At 45.4% G+C, this 19,060-nt stretch overlaps 1 long non-coding RNA gene across 1 annotated transcript; it reads left to right on the forward strand.

Moving 5' to 3' along the window:
• Positions 1–13,318: 13,318 nt before the first annotated feature.
• On the forward strand, positions 13,319–17,069 carry LOC141407968 (uncharacterized). The gene is made up of 2 exons (XR_012419705.1): positions 13,319–13,752; positions 15,636–17,069. It is a non-coding gene; the product is annotated as an uncharacterized lncRNA (long non-coding RNA).
• Positions 17,070–19,060: the final 1,991 nt, after the last annotated feature.

Consider the following 19,060-nt stretch of genomic DNA (forward strand, 5'->3'; position numbering starts at 1 on the left):
AGGAGAGTTCCAAAAAGAGAGAATGCGGAAACCAAGGAGAGAAAATGATTGCATAAATAAAGAAAAATTGGAAATATGAATGACAATTATTTCCAAATTAAAAGGTTTCATCAAGGATCTGAAATTATGAATTTTAAAAAGATTTTAAAAATATGCACACTCTGGCACATTATCATGACATTTTAGAACAGTAGAGGTAAGAATAATATTCTAGAAGCTTCCAGAAAGAAAACACAAGTTGCACACCAAGGATCAGGGGTCACAGGCACCTGACTTCCCTACAGCAGCACTGGACGCTGAAAGGGTGATTGAGGTCATGCATGAGTCAGGGTTCTCCAGAGGAACAGAGCTAATGCAATATATGTATACTTGAAAAGGAGTTTATCGAGGAGAATTGACCCACACGATCACAAGGTCAAGTCCCACTATAGGCCGTCTGCAAGCTGAGGAGCAAGGAAGCCAGTCTGAGTCCCAAAACCTCAAAAGTAGGGAAGCCGACAGTGCAGCCTTCAGTCTGTGGCCAAAGGCCCGAGAGCCCCTGGCAAACGAGTGTTGTAGGTCCAAGAGTCCAAAAGCTGAAGAACTTGGAGTCTGATGCTCGAGGGTGGAAAGCATCCAGCATGAGAGAAAGATGGAGGCTGGAAGACTCAGCAAGTCTGCTCATTCCACCTTCTTCCGCCTGCTTTGTTCTAGCTGTGCCAGCAGCTGAATGGATGGTGCCCACCCACATTGAGGGTGCGTCTGCCTTTCCCAGTCCACTGACTCATATGTGAATCTCCTCTGGCAACACTCTCACAGACACACCCAAGAACAGTACTTGGAATCCTCCAATCCAATCAAGTTGACACTTAATATTAACCATCACAGATCACAACATATTCGAAAAATCATGGTCACACAAAGGAAGACAAAATATCATGAGAGCTTTAGTAAAGCCACGTACCAAGGTCTAGGAGAGTGCCAAGGTCTAAACAGTTGATTCTGAAATGATCACCTGCAGATGAGAGTCTGTGTCCACCATGTACATTAATAGCTGATATTCCTATGGTGGGAAGGGCAATGCTGGCTTCTGGCTGGAATCATCCCATGGTGGGTGGTTGGAGGGTGGGAGGAAGGGAGAATTCAGTGTGCTTCTCCCCCTCCTCTCTGTCTGCCTCAGGTAGCGCTGCCAGCGTGGCCACGTCTCCGCCAGGACTCCAGCTACACCAGGCGTTTCTCCCTCTGTGGTCTCAGTTTCCACTGGGCAGCCCACTGTGGTTCCAGCTTCCATCAAGTGTCCTGGATCCTGGCCACTATAAATAGCTCCTCTTCCTGCCCTGGAGGACAGCAGCTTCCTGTAGCTGCTTACTGTATGAGTCCGGGTTCTCTAGAGGGACAGGACTAATGGGGTAGAAGTATATATGAAAGGGAGTTTATTCAGGAGAATTGACTCACATGATCAAAAGGTGAAGTCCCACAATAAGTCGTCTGAAAACTGAGGAGCAAAGAAGCTAGTCTGAGTCGCAAACCCTCAAAAGTAGGCAAGTCGACAGTGCAGCCTTCAGTCTGCACCCAAAGGCCTGAGAACCCCTGGCAAACCACAGTTGTAAGTCCAATAGTCCAAAAGCTAAAGAACTTGGCGTATGATGTTCGAGGGCAGCAAGCATCCAACATGGGAGAAAGATGGAGGCCAGAAGACTCAGCAAGTCTAGTCCTTCCATGTTCTTCTTTCTGCTTTTATTCTAGTTACACTCGAAGCCGATTAGATTGTGCCCCTCAGATCGAAGGTGGGTCTGCCTCTCCCAGTCCACTGACTCAAATGTTAATTTCCTTTGGCAGCACCCTCATAGACACACCCAGAAACAATACTTTGCATCCTTCAATCTAATCAAGTTGACACTCAATATTAACCATCACACTTATCTATTGGTTGCTTCATAATATCTGTTTGGCTTCTCAGTCTTTAAGTCACCCGCATAATCAATCTCCTGTATTAAATTCTCTCTGTTTGGAGGTTGAATAGTGTCTGCTGTCTTGATTGATCCAGGCTGGAACAAGTGCCCACCAGGCTAAGCTTTGGCATGCATAGCTTGTTTAGTCCCTCACTTTATAGGATGAGGTTTAAGTTTTATCAAGTTCCCTGTGTTATGCAGGTAGAAACTGAGGTGGAGAGGAGCTAAGTTGTTCAAAGTCCCTCAGCTGTGTAGTGGCCCAGGCAGTATTAGAGCAATCTGACTCCAGGGTTTATTCTTTATCACCTGTGTACTATGTTGCCAACCTAGGTGAACCTGGGACATTCTGGCTCAAATCAATTATGTCTATCACGAGTATCAACAAAACACAGACTAATTACTTAGCTAATGTAATATGTGACTAGATGGATGTTGTCAATTAGATAGACCCAGGCCACACATGTCTTAGAGTCTGAATCACACCCTGGTGATACTCTACCACTGTAAAAACAGCCCTGGAAGCAGAAACCCAAGTTCTAGTCCTGCGTTCAATGAGATGTGTGAGCCCCTGGGTGTTGCAAAGTAACCATTCCCAGGCCATGTCTTAGAATCTGAGTTGCACCCTAGGATGGCACTCTGCCATGGCAACACCACGCCGGGAGGCAGAGTTCCATGTTCTAGTCTTGATTTCAACATTGATAAGTGTCTGCTATATTTGACCTCTATATCTTGATTGGTCACGTAGTATTAATGAATTGTTATTGACCTTGATATACGCCAGATATCATGCTAAAAGCTCAACATGGCTATTTATTCCCTACAGCATCTCTACAAACCAACTGCTAGACAGTCATCAGTTTCACAGATGGGAAAACCGAGGTTGAGAGAAGTCACTTGGTATGCCCAAAGTCTACAGCCTATGCATGGCAAAGCCCAAACGTAAACCAAAGCCTTTCCGATTCCAGAACTGTCAGGACTGATACTGAGCAGATGTGTGAGATATTATACCCGTTGTTTACTGCAGGTAGCCCATAGGTTAGGTTCCAGATATTCTGGTTTGCGAAAGCCTATGCCATACCAGTTAAAAATTATTTTGAATCTCATGTCTGGGAGCTGGTACAATTAATCACTCTCTGCCATCGCTATGAATATAATGGTGGCATATGTCATGCTTTCTAAATGCAAGGCAATTCCTAATAATCCCAGCCAAGCAGCACTTGCTTGGCACTGTAAAAATATTTGAAAAATTTTGCTGACTGGCATTCAGAAGTCTATTTATATAGTCTGCTCAATGTCACACAGATGGCCAGAGACAGACAGTTCATATATTTTGGTGGGTGAGTATCTATTGGGTGAATATCTATCGAATGTCTCCTATGATCCATAGACTCTGGAAACAGACTGCCAGAGTTTGACTTGTAGCTCTTTTGCCAACTAGCTCTGTAATTTTAGGCAGGTTATTTGACCTTCTGTGCCTCAGTTTCCCGTTTATATAATACAAATAAAAATCTGCCACATGGATTGTTGCAAGGATTATGTGGATGAATAGGAGTAAAGAATATAGAACAGCCTCTGGCTCCAGGTGTGTGCAGTCTACATCCTGACCATGACCTTCCCCACACAGTTGTTGGGTAGCAGAACCAGGACTTGGCCCAGACAGGTATCCTGGCACCAGGTCTCACTACCAGGTATAACAGGCTCACCCACCGTACTGGGCTACCCACTCTGACCTCTGGATCTTCCAACACTTCTTCCTATAGCCACTCTGCTATTGAGGCCAAAGTTCCAGGACTTGGATTTTTCTGCAGGGGCAGGGTGAAGCAGGCAGCAGACACAGAGCAGATGATGGTGCTGGGCTGGCTAGGAGAGGAGACGAAATTTTCTTGTTTTTGCTTTCCACTTCCAATTTTTGATAGTATTATGCAGAAAACTTTAGATTGGTTCAATACCATAGACATTTGGTGTTTCATTCTTGATATATATTCCCATTTCTGTCTTCACATTTCCCTCTCTGATATAAAAAAAGAAATACGTGGAAGTTGTAGCATAAATCCAGGATTTTTTTTTTCTTCATTTGGTTCTTTTATTTTTCTTTTATGACACAAAGAACTGGGAAGAGTTAGATTCGTTTGTATTTCCTTTTTTTTTTTTTTTTTGCCATTTGAATGAAGTTATTTTACTGTTATCGGGAAAAATGCATCTACAAAGCAATCTGCTAATGAGAGAGCTTTGCAAGGTAACGTCTCTGATCTGATTCAGGCCATGGGCCCAACTAGAAAAACACCTCAGTTCATTAAGAAGCACAATAATTACCAGACTTTCTCAGCAGAGTGCAGTCCTGAGTCTCCCCAAGGAAAACCTTCTCAAATGAAGAGACAAAGGGATAATATTTCTAATATATGAAGAGCACCTTTGAGTCAATAAGAAAAAGGCAAATATTCTAATATTTGCGATATGGTTGGGGCATAAGAAAATTATTAAAATACTTTCCACAGAGCTGGGGTTCCGTGCATCTTAAACACTTTGGTTCTGGATGCAAACATGACTCAAAATTAAGTAACATGCCACCAGTTAATAATCCCATCTCCACTACTATACGTACAAAGACCAAAGACTCAAATGGTAAACTCTTCCCTTAAGAACTACACTTGACCAATAGGCATACAGAAAAAAGTGGTTCAACCTAACCTATCATTAAAAATGTAAATTAATAATAATGTATACATTTTCATCAACTAGTCTGACAAAACGTCAAATAGGAGATGAACAATTCCTATTGTAGATGAGCAAATGGAAACAGGGAGCAAAAGATTCAACAGACAGTTCACCAGAGAAGACATATCACTGGTAAATAAGCAAGTGAAAAGATGCTCAACATCATTAGCTATTAGGGAAATGCAAATTAAAACCATGAGACGCTACTATACACACATCAGAATGGCAAAAACAAGCAAAACTACCAGGATATGATACACGTTTACCTATGTAACAAACCTGCACATTCTGCACATGTATCCCAAAACTTAAAATAAAATTTAAAACAAGCAAACCTACAAAAAAATCTACCACGATAAAGTGCTAGATTAAAGGCATTCTACAAAAAACAAGTATTTTTCTATTTACCAGCAATAAAAATTTAAAAGGATTAAAAAATACCATTTACTATAGGATCTAAAAGTTTATGATATGTAGGGATAAATTTCACGAAAAGATCTTTACCCCAAAAGCTAGAACATATTGCTGAGAGATATTAAAAGACCTGAATAAATAGATGTAAACCATGTTAATGGGCTGAAAGATGCAGTTTTGGTGAGCTGTTTAATTTTCCACAGAGTGCTCTATAAATTGAATACACCTCAAGTCACCTCTAGGTACCGATCCAGGGAGTCTAGCCATGACAAGTAAGTGTGATATGGTGGGATGAGATCCTAGAAGAGAAAAAGGAGGTTAGGGGAAAACAGATAAAATCTGAATAAAGTGTGGAGTTTGTTAATATCATGTGTAAGTGTTGGCTTGTTAGCTATGATCCATGTACCACGCTCGCATAGGGTATTAACAATGGCGAAAACTAAGTGAGGGGTATGAAGGCACTCTCTACTATCTTGCAACTTTTCTGTAAATGTAAAACTATTCTAAAAGAAAATGTTTATTTAAATGTGTTCTATCATGCAAATAATCCTGGGAGACTTTTTAATATAAATGATTTTAATGTTTTTTTCCTAAAGTTTTCAGTCACATTATTAGTTCATGTTTAAGTAATGTTTTTAATAATGCAAGAATTTATGCCTCTGGGGGCATCTTTGGATACACCCATCATTTTGATATCTGTTGTTCTCATTAATGGGCTATTGTAAATAATGTGCAGTGGAATAGACTACTAGTTAAATAGGGATCTTTAATACAAGGTATTCACTAGATAAAAATTAAAACCAGTACCTAAGATTAAAAATTTTAATTTTAATTTAAAAAAATTTCTCGGCCTGGTGTGGTGGCTCACGCCTGTAATCCCAGCACTTTGGGAGGCCGAGACGGGCAGATCACGAGGTCAGGAGATCGAGACCATCCTGGCCAACACGGTGAAACCCTGTCTCTACTAAAAATACAAAAAAATTAGCCGGGCGTGGTGGCGGGCGCCTGTAGTCCCAGCTACTCAGGAGGCTGAGGCAGGAGAATGGTGTGAACCCGGGAGGTGGAGCTTGCAGTGACCGGAGATCGCGCCACTGCACTCCAGCCTGGGTGACAGAGCAAGACTCCATCTCAAAAAAATAAAAAATAAATAAATAAATAAATAAATATAATTTCTCTACTCCAAATTTTGGGAATCAGTCTCTTCAATCTTCGACACATCTTCTGTTTCCCGATACAGGGAATGTGCATCCTCACATGCAAACGTCGCCTACTGCTTTTGGTAAGTGCTGTGGTGGCTCTGAGAACAGAGAAGCAATAGAGATGCTGTGTTCCTCCATCCAGGAATCAGGCTTCAAGGCAGGGATCACGTGTGAGGGACGACCAGCTGAGGCTGGATCCTCCAGGGAAGCCTCTGCAGAAATGAAAAACAATGGTGGGGAAGCATTCCCAGCTGTGAGCAATGTTGGTGGGAGTTCAATTGTGTGTGGGAGGGCTATGGAGAAGAGGTGGCGTTGAGCTGAATCAACTTTGCTAACAAAGAGAGGAGAGGTACTCCAAGGTGAGTGAACAGTAAGAGCTAAAATATGAAAGTAGGAGGTGTGGTGATAATCCCAGCGTTTTGGGAGACGGAGGCAGAAAGATTGCTTGAGGTGGGTAATTTGAGACCAGCCTAAGCAACATAGGAGACCTCATCTCTACAGTAAAATAAAATAATAAAATAAAATAAAATAAAATAAAATAAATTAGCTGGGCATGATGGCATGCACCTGTAGTCCCAGCTACTCAGGAGACTAAGGTGGGAGGATCACTGGAGCATGTGAGGTCAAGGCTGCAGTGAGCAGTGATCATTCCTTTGCACTCTAGCCTGTGCAACATATACCAAGACCCTGTCTCAAAAAAAATGTGAAGGTAGGGAAATGCTCCTTAGGCAAGTGTCTATACCACCTGGTTCACCCAGGGAAATTCGGTTTGTGTCTACTCTCACAGTCTATGTGTTGGTAGTATCCCATCTCCCTCTGGGGTCCATCCTGATTTGGACACAAAATTAGGCAATTGCCTTTTGCTTAGTGTGCTTGAGGGAACCAAATTTCCAGCCACCTTAATTCTCAGGGTGTGTCCTCATACTGAATCCACGGCTTGGCTTCGCTAGCAATTTATTCCTCAGTGCTAATGACCTGGGCCTCTCTCCTCAATTCTGACGTCCTCAAGATCCATCCAGGAAGAAAATAGGCAGAGAGCCATCCTTAAACGGGGCCAGGAGTGAGAACAGTGTGGAGTAAACTGAAATTTTCCTTCCTGTAAATGGCACTGCAAGGGGAGCGGTTGTGGACGGAGAAGATGACTCAGTGGCAAGTCATGCACTTGGCAGGAGTCAGTGCCTTCAGAATAATTACCGTCTGTCAATAAATGTCAAGGATCTTTAAAAACTCAATCTAAGGGCAGATATCAGAAACAGATTTCTTAACAGTCTAAAAGATGCATTCATGCAGGAAGCTTTGGGAAAATCTTTATAAAAAATTCTTAATCATTGTACACATTTCAGAAATAGAAATAGGAGAGAAACAGGTAAGCATATTGATTGATAGACAGTGAGGAATCAAATAGCAATGACCCCCTGAACAAAGTATAACTCTAGACACCAGGGTCATTGTATTAGTCCATTCTTACACTGCTATAGAGAATACCACTGAGATTGAGTAACATATAAAGGAAAGAGGCTTGACTCACAGTTCTGCATGGCTGGGGAGGCTTCAGGAAACTTACAATCATGGCAGAAGGTGAAAAAGAGGCAGGCGTGCCTTACATGGCAGCAGGTGAGAGAGAGAATGCATGTGCAGGAAAAACTACCATTTATAAAACCAACAGATCTTGTGAGAACTCACTCATTATCATGAGAACAGCATGGGGAAAACCACCTCCATAATCCATATGAAAGTGACCTCCATAATCCAGTCACTTTCCACCAGGTCGCTCCTTAAACACCCGGGGATTACAATTCAAGGTTTGAGTAGGAACACAAAGCCTAACCATATTAGTCAGGGTTTAGAGAGTGGCTGGTACTCTAAAATAAATTGTTGCTCGACTTGCTCTGTGTGTGTGCGTGTGTGTGTGTGTGTGTGTGCGTGCGTGTGTGTGCGTGCGTGTGTGCGCGTGCGTGTGTGTGCGTGTGCGCGCGCGTGCATGTGTGCGTGCGTGTGTGCGTGCGTGTGTGCGTGCGTGCGCGTGCGTGCGCACGTGCGTGTGTGCGCGCGTGCGTGTGTGCGTGCGTGCGTGCGTGTGTGCGCGTGCGTGCGTGTGTGCGTGTGCGTGCGTGCGTGTGTGCGCGTGCGTGCGTGCGTGTGTGCGCGTGTGTGCGTGCGTGCGTGTGCGTGTGTGTGTGCGTGTGTGTGCGTGTGTGTGCGTGTGTGTGTGTGCGTGTGTGTGTGCGTGTGTGTGTGCGTGTGTGTGTGTGCACTCATTTGAGCGTATCTCTGTGTATATATCATTTTATGCTTATGTTGTTTTGTTCTGAAGAAAATATTTTACAAGATTGATGTATGAAAAAATAGTTTCTAATCAAAAGATAGAACCTGTCTTGTGATTCGTGTCTACTGAACACTTTCAGAAAGTAAATTCTAAATGCTCCTGAAAATTCAGAAATGTGGATCAGTATCCTGCATGCCTGCTGTGTGTAGTATTTTCTTCCGTAACTTGTATTCCTTCCTGAGATTCAAAAATAACATGGAATTTTCACTGGGAATCCACCTCTGCCCACTCTAAATTCAAATGCCTTCATCTTCCGCCATGATTGTGAGGCCTCCTCAGCCATGTGGAACTGTGAGTCAATTAAACCTCTTTCCTTCATAACTTACCCAGTCTTGGGTATGCCTTTATTTTATTAGCAGTATGAGAATAGTCTAATACACCTGCCAAACATATCTTCATTGAGGGAAAGTGCAATGGTGGAGCAGGTCTCCTTCAAAGTCAAAGACTTCTATGAGAGGCTGGACTGGGTGTTCCCCTTGTGCTCCTCCAAGTCCACCTTCAGCTTTTTTCCACCCTACCCTGCATCTCAGGGATGTAATATTCAAGTACTGCATCAATTAAACCCCCTTGTCTTCCAGCCTCCAGAGTGGGTTGACCAACGGGAGGCACCAAGGAGATCAGAGAGCAGAAGATGAGAAAGATCAGGATACTTACAACTCTGCTTCCCAGACCTGCCCCCTGCAATTTTGGATCACACATTGGAAGTGACTGCGTCCCTCCAGCAACGGACATGGCTTCTCCTGGGTGGCCCTTCTACCATCACTCAAGCTCCAGTGACCTGGCCCTCCCATCGACAGGTCCCACTGGGGACTGGAAGGCTTCCCCTGTTACTGAGCCTTATGTGTTTCACCACCCCTGCTGGCTTCCCTTAATTCTGTCCACACCTTTGTAAATAGTGCCTTCCTTAAGCCCTCTTCCACAAGCACTTTCAGTGCATTGTTCAAACCAGGATCCTGAATGATACAGGAATCAAATATTATTGGTTTTCTATTTTCCTCTCACTTTTCAGAGACTAGAGGCACATATGTGCTTATATGAAATATATATGTATATATTTATATGTATGTTTGTTGCTATATATCCATATAAAAATCTGTATGTATATATCAAATATATTTATCTCACTTATATAGCTGCTTCAAATAACAAAATGTTTTCTGAAGATAAAATAATTTCCTTGAACCCAATCAGTGACAACAATTGGAGGTTGAGAGCCATCAGATTGGTGTTGTTCTCCCAAATAAGCTGAAGTACAGGCAAAGGCTACAGGCATTAGGACAAATTATCAGAACAACAGCCCTGGATCTCAGGATCTCGTACAGAGCCTTGTTCTGACATCCTGGCAGTTCTGAGCAGATCTCCTTCTAGGCAAGCAAGTGGGGACTGTAGAATCCAGCTCTCCCTCTGGTAGTTGCGCCATCTTTACCTAGGCTCCCAAAGTCTCTGTGGGAAGGACCCCAAAAAATAATAAGGCTTTTAGTATAAGTAGGTTCATGCAATGCTTAGGATAAGTATATTCCACAACACAAAAGGTATTCATTGCTTGCCTGACATCCCAATTTTATCTAGCCACCTGTATTTTCTCTAGCAATACTGCTCACATTCCTTTGACCAGAAATAGATTCGTGGCACCAACCGGTAGCAAAGGGGCTGTGAAGTGTGGCCAGGGGCTGGGCAACTGCTTCGCAGATGAGCTCCACACTATAGACAGTGGCATAAAGCTCTGGTGGTTAACCAGCTGTCCCTGTCACGCCTTGAGTGTGTGTGTGTTGTGTGTAAGTGTGAGAATGTGAGAATGTGTGAGAATGTGAGAATGTGTGAGGGCGTGTGTGTGAGAATGTGAGAGTGCATGAGGGCGTGTGTGAGTGTGAGAATGTGAGAGTCTGTGAGGGCGTGTGTGAGTGTAAGAATGTGAGAGTGTGTGAGGGCATGTGTGAGTGTGAGAATGTGAGAGTGTGGGAGGGCGTGTGAGAATGTGAGGGCGTGTGTGTGAGAATGTTTGTGTTGTGTGTAAGTGTGAGACTCTGAGGGTGTGTGAGGGCGTGTATGAGTGTGAGAATGTGAGGGTGTGTGAGTGTAAGAACGTGAGCGTGTGTGAGTGTGAGAATGTGAGGGTGTGTGAGGGTGTGTGGGGGAGAATGTGAGGGTGTGTGAGGGCACGTGTGTGAGAATGTGAGGGTGTGTGAGGGTGTATGTATGAGAATGTGAGGGTGTGTGAGGGCGTATGTGAGAATGTGAGGGTGTGTGAGAATGTGAGGGTGTGTGAGAATGTGAGGGTGTGTGAGGGCATGTGTGAGTGTGAGAATGTGAGGGTGTGTGAGGGTGTGTGCCAGTGTGAGAATGTGAGGGTGTGTGAGGGCATGTGTGAGTGTGAGAATGTGAGAGTGTGGGAGGGCGTGTGAGAATGTGAGGGCATGTGCGTGAGAATGTTTGTGTTGTGTGTAAGTGTGAGACTCTGAGGGTGTGTGAGGGCGTGTATGAGTGTGAGAATGTGAGGGTGTGTGAGGGCATGTGTGAGTGTAAGAACGTGAGCGTGTGTGAGTGTGAGAATGTGAGGGTGTGTGAGGGTGTGTGGGGGAGAATGTGAGGGTGTGTGAGGGCACGTGTGTGAGAATGTGAGGGTGTGTGAGGGTGTATGTATGAGAATGTGAGGGTGTGTGAGGGCGTGTGTGAGAATGTGAGGGTGTGTGAGAATGTGAGGGTGTGTGAGAATGTGAGGGTGTGTGAGGGCATGTGTGAGTGTGAGAATGTGATGGTGTGTGAGGGTGTGTGCCAGTGTGAGAATGTGAGGGTGAGGGCGTGTGTGTGAGAATGTGAGGGTGTGTGAGGGCGTGTGTGAGTGTGAGAATGTGAGGGTGTGTGAGGGTGTGAGTGTGAGAATGTGAGGGTGAGGGCATGTGTGTGAGAATGTGAAGGTGTGAGTGGAGTGTGTGTGTATGTGTGGTAGAGTGTGACAGAGTGTTAGTGTGTGTGTGAGAGAGTGTGTGTGCGGGTGTGTAGAGGTGTGAGTGTGAATATGTCTGACTGTGTGAGCCAAAGCATGTGTGTGGGCGTAGGTGTGTGAGTGTGTAGGAGTAAGATAGTGTTAAGAATATGTCTGGTTGTGGGTGTGTTAGAGTATGTGTGTGAGTATAGCTGTGTGAATGTGAATGTGTACCAGCGTGTGCATGTGTGTGCCTGTGTGTGAGTGTGTGCATGTGTGTAACTGTGTTAGAGTATGTGTGGGGGCTGTGTGCATGTGTGTGTGCATATGAGTGTGTGTGTGACTGGAACTCTGTGTGTGTGCAGTGTGAGTGTGTGCGTGTGACTATGAGAGAGAGTATGTGTGTGGGGAGTGCTGTGTGCATGAGTGTGTGTGTATGAGTGTGTGCATGTGTGACTGTGTGGCACTGTGTGGTGTGTGTATGTGACTATGTGTGTATGAGTCTCTGTGTGACTGTGTAGTGTGTGTGTGAGACTGTGTGTGTGGTGCTCTGTGTAGTGTGTGTGTGTGTGACTCTAGCGTGTGTGTGACTGTGTGTGTGACTGTGTGTGTGTGTGGCACTTTGTGTGTGGTGTGTGTGTGACTATGAGAGAGAGTATGTGTGTGGGGGAGCTGTGTGCATGAGTGTGTGTGTATGAGTGTGTGCATGTGTGACTGTGGCACTGTGTGGTGTGTGTGTATGTGACTGTGTGTGTATGAGTCTGTGTGTGACTGTGTAGTGTGTGTGTGACTGTGTGTGGTGCTCTGTGCGGTGTGTGTGTGTGACTGTAGCATGTGTGACTGTGTGTGTGTGGCGCTTTGTGTGTGTGTGTGTGACTGTGTGGCACCCTGTGTGGGGGGTGCGTGTGTGTGACTGTAGCGTGTGTGTGACTGTGTGTGACTGTGTGTGTGGCGCTCTGTGTGTGGTGTGTGTGTGACTGTGTGGCACTCTGTGTGTGTGGGGGTGTGTGTGTGTGACTGTAGCGTGTGTGTGACTGTGTGTGTGTGTGGCGCTCTGTGTGTGGTGTGTGTGTGACTGTGTGGCACTCTGTGTGTGGGGGGGTGTGTGTGTGACTGTAGCGTGTGTGTGACTGTGTGTGACTGTGTGTGTGGCGCTCTGTGTGTGGTGTGTGTGTGACTGTGTGGCACTCTGTGTGTGTGGGGGGGTGTGTGTGTGACTGTAGCGTGTGTGTGACTGTGTGTGTGTGTGGCGCTCTGTGTGTGGTGTGTGTGTGACTGTGTGGCACTCTGTGTGTGGGGGGGGGGGGTGTGTGTGTGCGTGTGTGTGTTCTCGGTCATCTGAATCAGTACGCTCCTGCAGCATCTCTCTCTGTTTCTTAGACTTGCCCAGCTGCTGGGTGTCTGCTGAGATGCCAGCCATTGCCTGTGGTTACCAGCCCTGACGCTGGCCAGTGGGGTGAGGCGTCAGGGCTTCAGGCCCCTTGAAGCACACACCTGTGCTAGAGTGATAAAAACTGTCTTTTCTGCCCCAGAAGCTCATCCTGTCTGAAGCACGTTCTCACAGACCTGTTACAAATACGATTCCTTTAGAACTATAGCCGCTGTGAAGCGGGGACACCCTCTCCTCCCAGATAACGGAGAGCCAATGAGATAATTAAGCAGAGACCTCAGCACGGGGCCTGGCGCTCAAGGGTCTCGGAGCCGGCTGCACGCTCTCCATAGCCCCACTCGCATTGTTTGCTATGGGAATAGCGCCCCCTGGTGCTTTCAATAACGCAGCCCAGAAATGCGATCGATTACTCCTGTCACTGTCCTTGGTGTAAATATGTGTGCACAGAGCCCTTCTGGTGTGCGTGGCCGGATGCTGGGCCACAGAGATTCACAAATCAGGCCTGATCTCTGGGCTCAACGAATGCAGAGTCTTGATTCTCCACCCAGAAGCCATTCCCAGGCCGTCCTCCTGATTTCAAAGGCTTTCTCCTTCCTTCTCTGGAGGCTGAGAATGCCAGATGCCCACTTTTGCAGCCAGTAACACAGGGAGGGCTTGGGAACGTTTCCGGTCTGGCCAGAGGGATTGAGGGAAGCCTGCTGGGAGCTCCTGGCCACTATTGCTCTTCACATGAGAAAGAGAAATTAAATCACCTGCTCCAGCGGATAACGTTAGAAGCTGGTTATGCTGCAGTCTGTGAAGCAGGTTTTCTGGACAGGAAGGAGGGAAGACCTCTCAGGCTGGCCCAAGCACAGGTGAGTTTATTCTAAACATGTTGGTTGCAGTCTACCTGGAGAACATCTAAGAACACAAGATGAAAGTGCGTAAATTCCGTGGGGATTGCATACAGAGATGGAGCCTGTCTCGGAATCCTCTGGTCCCTTTCCCTCCACTTCCTCCTCTTGACCCACTGCACACCCTTCCTGGCCCAGTCCAGACAGCTGCACCGCAGCACTCCACTCCCCGGCCCCTGAGACCCAAGATCACCTCCCATTGGCCCAATCTCTGCCTTCCATGTATTATTGAGAGCACCCGATTGGTTCCCCTCCCCAGTCTTGGAGCAGACGTTCATCCCTGGACCAATCAGCAGTGGAGGGGGGCGTGGGGCGGGGATGGTCACGTGATGCCCAGGGCTGCTCTTTCTTCTAGAGGCTAAAGGTGGAGCCTGCGTCTAGAGTGGCTGTTGGAGGCAGCGGGTGAGCCCGGCTCTGCAGGAGCATGCTATGAACCATGGGCTCTTACAGGCATCCTTCCTCAGGGATTATGTCAGAGCAAGTTATTTTAGGTCAGAGATGGCACCGCCCAGACATACGGCGGAAGCATGCCTTGTTTCCTTGGAATACATGTATTGTATGTTGATAATAAATTTTGTTTATTGCATATTACACATGATAATCTATTACATATTACATATATAATGTATATTACATTTTTAGGTCCTTTAGCTGTATATATATTAACTCATTGAATTTTTATATATATATCCTATTTAATATATAATTTATTATTTATAGCCTATAATAGTGTTATATATGACATATATACTATCTGCTATATAGGGAATATGTACTACTATATATGTATATATTTTATTAAATATTTTATCATATATACATTTATATATGCATAAATTCAGATATACTCTATGTATTCAATTTTTATATATTTATTACATAAGATATACATTTATATGTATGATTTGTGTATATATATACATTTATTTGTTACACATTCATAATGAACTGTTTCATTGGAATATATATGTGTATATATGTAATATGTTTGTAATTTAAATGTACCATTCACATTTAAAATTAGATTTCACATTTTAAAAATCGAGACAGCTGCTTTCTCTGGAGAAGTGGAAGTAAAATAATAATAGCTAACACTAGCGTTGCACTTACCTGTGATGGGTGTTTTTCCAGGTTCCTTCCGCCTCTATGGAACCTCACGGCAGGCCTGTGATTGGGTTATACCATCACTGTTGTTCTAAGTCTGCTTCCATTTACAGATGAGGAAACAAATGCAGCTGCATCTGTGCCCCTGACCGTGGGCAGCACTGCCCCCAGTGGGCCAGGCTCCTGAAGGGCGCTCTCAGCCCCACTTGCCCCAACCAGTTCACTGGTTTTGGCCCCCAGTGAATTTCAGATCCAGCTCTTCCTCTTCCATTTTTACATGACGCACCTCACCCCTGTGGACATTTTCACCCACGACCCCTGATAGTGTATAAGGCTGGATAATTTTCTGTATAAGCTTCCAGTTGGAGTTTTCAAGTGGATTGTACTTTCCAAATTCATAAGTAAAACTCATCAACAAAATCATAACTGTGAACTAAAATTTTGGGGGGAAAGCTCAGATTGGGGAAATATGCTTCTGGACATTGTCAATGGCTGAGTCCACTTGTTCAGGCTCTATCGAGCCCTGCGACCTTGACCTTTGTGTCTTCCCCTGCTGAATCTGTCAGACATGTGGGGCTCCTTTAATTCACAAAGAAACAGCCCAGAAACATTTGTGTCACTGCAGAATCCTGGCCCATCACTCAGTGCCTTGTCCCTGGGCCGACGGCTCTGTGCTCCCCTGTGCCTGCCTGCTGTCTGACCACCACTGTCTCCTGACTGATGCTGACACTCCCTTGCAGGTGCCCCTGCACTGGCCTGAGTGTGGAGACAGCCTTCAGCCTGCGGTCAGACTCGGTGGAGGAAGGATCCCGGCCCCAGTCAAGTCCAGTGCAGCCACCACTGATGGCCATCCGCAGCCCCTGCCCTGAGGAACCAACATGGGCAGCTGGGCAGAGAGAGTGACCAGAGCTTGTCCTGTGGTAATCACTGCCCCCCTAGAAAGGTCAGTAGCACAAAGAAGCTGTTCCCAGCTTTAATAAAGTGAGCAGGACTATCTGTATCCTACCAGTTGACAAGGTCCACATTTCACAAGTGAAGTCTGGATAGTTTGCTGCTGACGGGTGTCAGATAGAATTCCCCATCTCCTCCTCTCATCTTCTAGCATTGAGTGACAAGTACCTTCCCTTTACCAGTTTTCACCGAATGCAAAAACTTAACCTCCCGATGTGTTCATTAAACCTCACTCTCCCTAATAATCTTTCCTCTCCAGAACTGTATTCTTAGGCCGCTTTGTGACAGAGACTGTCCCTTGGAGAGCAGGTAATTACCTTGCCCGTGTCATCCCCAATAGTGATGTATCTTTGACCTCACTTGATCTTGGTTTTCAACACCTCTGTCTGCAGGTAGAAAAATTAAGTGCAGCAAATTTCTGTCAGTCCCTAATAGCAGTTTCTTCTTGCCTAAAAATACCAAAACCACCTGAACAGAGATATGTGCTAGATAGCTACTGAGTTTGTGGTCATTAGAGAAGTAGTGTATTTAGATGCACCACATAGAACATCAGCCAACTTCATTAGGGCATTGGTGAGCACTGGCCACTCACTGACCCAGGATCGGGAGTTGTTGTGGATCAAGCATGTCCCTGCAGTGATTAATAACCATAAGCAAAGGCAATAATTAGGAGACACCAGTCATGGAGTCGGAGGAAAGTCATTTCTGAACTGCCTTTGGAGAAAACCTTTGAGCTGCATGAAAAGGAAAAAGAATTTGACACCCAGTTCTTCCAGAGCCAAGAACAAGGAGAATTCAATGATGAACACATTGGGGGAGTCCGAGAGGACACTAATCTTTGTGCTCTTGAGTTAGGCTGAGCTGGAGAGTCAGTGTTTGTTAGTCTGCAGCAGGGTAGAGTAAATACCTCACCTGAGTTATACATGGACACAGTTGTCCAGTCATTTGGCCATGAACATCCTGCCTTGATCCCAAAGCCTGAAGTGCCTTGAGCACACTGGTTTGCTCCGCCTCAGGTCACTGATGAAAGAGTAACTGAGTCAGGAGACACAGGCTCATTTTGATGAAGATCGCACGTGGCAGATACGCAAGATGAAAAAGCACCAATCTCCATAGATTTCAATGAACTGCCTAATAGATCAAATTATAGCCATGTAAACATCTTATGTCCAGTTCCAACTGACCTCATTAAATGTTTCTTGGTTTCAGATATGAGAGCCCAAGTTCTGTGATACTGTGGTTCTAATTGATGGCGCGGGGTTTAACAGGGGTGTGGGCCATCTAAAAACATTAAACGGCACTTGGCAGTCCCCCAGCTTCAAGAGGCTGTGCTACTGTGAAGCTCAGATAAATTATCTTTCGAAATCCTAACTGGGAGGAGACAGCCAAATGCGGTGGAGCATTTGATGCCATCAATTCATATTCCATTTGTCTTTTTTTTTTTTTTTTTTTGAGATGATGTCTCGCACTGTTGCCCAGGCTGGAGTGCAGTGGCATGATCTTGGCTCACTGCAACCTCTGCCTCCTGGGTTTAAGCGATTCTCCTGCCCCAGCCTCCTGAGTAGCTGAGATTACAGGCATGCGCCACCACGCCTGGCTACATTTTTGTATTTTTAGTAGAGATGGGGTTTCACTATGTTGGCCAGGCTGGTCTCGAACTCCTGACCTCTTGATTCACCTTCCTTGGCCTCCCAAAGTGCTGGGATTACAGGCTCAAGCCACTGTGCCCAGCCTCAATTTGTCTTCATTTTATTACACCAGTCAGCTGGGAACTAGAGGTGACCAAGAAGGTTGATAATGGAAAAGAATCTCTCTGTGAATGCCTGAGGGTGTCACCATTTGAGGTAGGGGTACACGTGAAGCCGGCTGACTCAGTTTACCCGTGGCAGTGGCCATAGGAGGCAAGTCTGTAGGAGCAAAGTCACCTTAATTGTCCATGAACTACATGACCACAGCACAGGTCATCACTGTCCTGCTAATAAGAGCTGTTTCACCACACTCTAAAGATTTGTTCTTGCCAGGCACAGTGGCTCACACCTGTAATCCCAGCATTTTGGGAGGCCAAGGCCAGTGGATCATCTGAGGTCAGGAATTCGAGACCAGCCTGGCTAACATGGTGAAATCCTGTTTCTACTAAAAATACAAAAAAAAAAAATTAGCCAGACATGGTGGCGCACGCCTGTAATCCCATCTACTCGGGAGGCTGAGGCAGGAGAATCGCCTGAACCTGGGAGGCAGAGGTTGCAGTGAGCCGAGATTGCGCCGTTGTACTCCTGGTTGGGCAACAAGAGCAAAACTCCATCTCAAAAAAAAAAAAAAGTGTTATTCTTGCAGTCACCTTAGGACTTTCACTAGTCCCTACATACAAAAATTATTGATAACATTCTGTCTACATTTTTACCCACTGCTGAGACTCCTTGAAGAACCGAGGATTAAAGAGAGGCTCTCTTGTGTTTGAGACCTTCTGTGGTTCCTTCTCTCCATTCACCCTCCTGTCGTGTTCTCTTGCTCTCTGCCCTGAGAGGCTGACCTGAGAGGACTACCTCTATGCCCTCCCTCACCCCGTGGCTTTCAGCCAGGTTGACCACTGAGACATTCCAGCAGATCAGAGAGAAGGGTGCTTACTCTACTCAATCCTGATGTAGCATCACCACCAAAGGGCTCTTCCTGACCCTTCAGACATGAGTGGTAGGGACTCCATGACCCTGGGATAATGACATCCCTTTATTCCCAACATCCTGCCTCCTCCTTTGCAAGTAGCTTCTTTACTAAACTTTCTCCACATTTGAGCCGCCATCTGAGACTGACGGACACAGGGCAAGACAAGAATGCAGAGGTGGAGAGAGGGGAAAGGGGTAGTAGAGGAAAGGAGGAAAATAAAGAGAAGGTAGGGGAAAAACAACTGTCATCATTTATTTTTCTCTTATAACATATCTAGAGCATTGTGAAGCAGGTTTCTTTTAATTTTCACCTTCTTGCTGACCTTGTGTGTGTGTGTGTGTGTGTGTGTGTAGGTTGGGGGGGGGGGGTGCAGTGGCATTTAGTATAGCCACAATGTTGTACAACCATCACATATATCTAGTTCCAAAATATTTTCATGGCTCCAAAATAAAACCCTATGCTCATTAAACAGTTACACCCCCAACCCCGACCATCCCCTGGCAATGACCAACCTGCTTTCTGTTCCTATGGCTTTAATTATTCTGGATATTTC

This window comes from Macaca fascicularis, chromosome 11 (assembly GCF_037993035.2).
Source record: "Macaca fascicularis isolate 582-1 chromosome 11, T2T-MFA8v1.1".
NCBI classification, from domain to species: domain Eukaryota; kingdom Metazoa; phylum Chordata; class Mammalia; order Primates; family Cercopithecidae; genus Macaca; species Macaca fascicularis.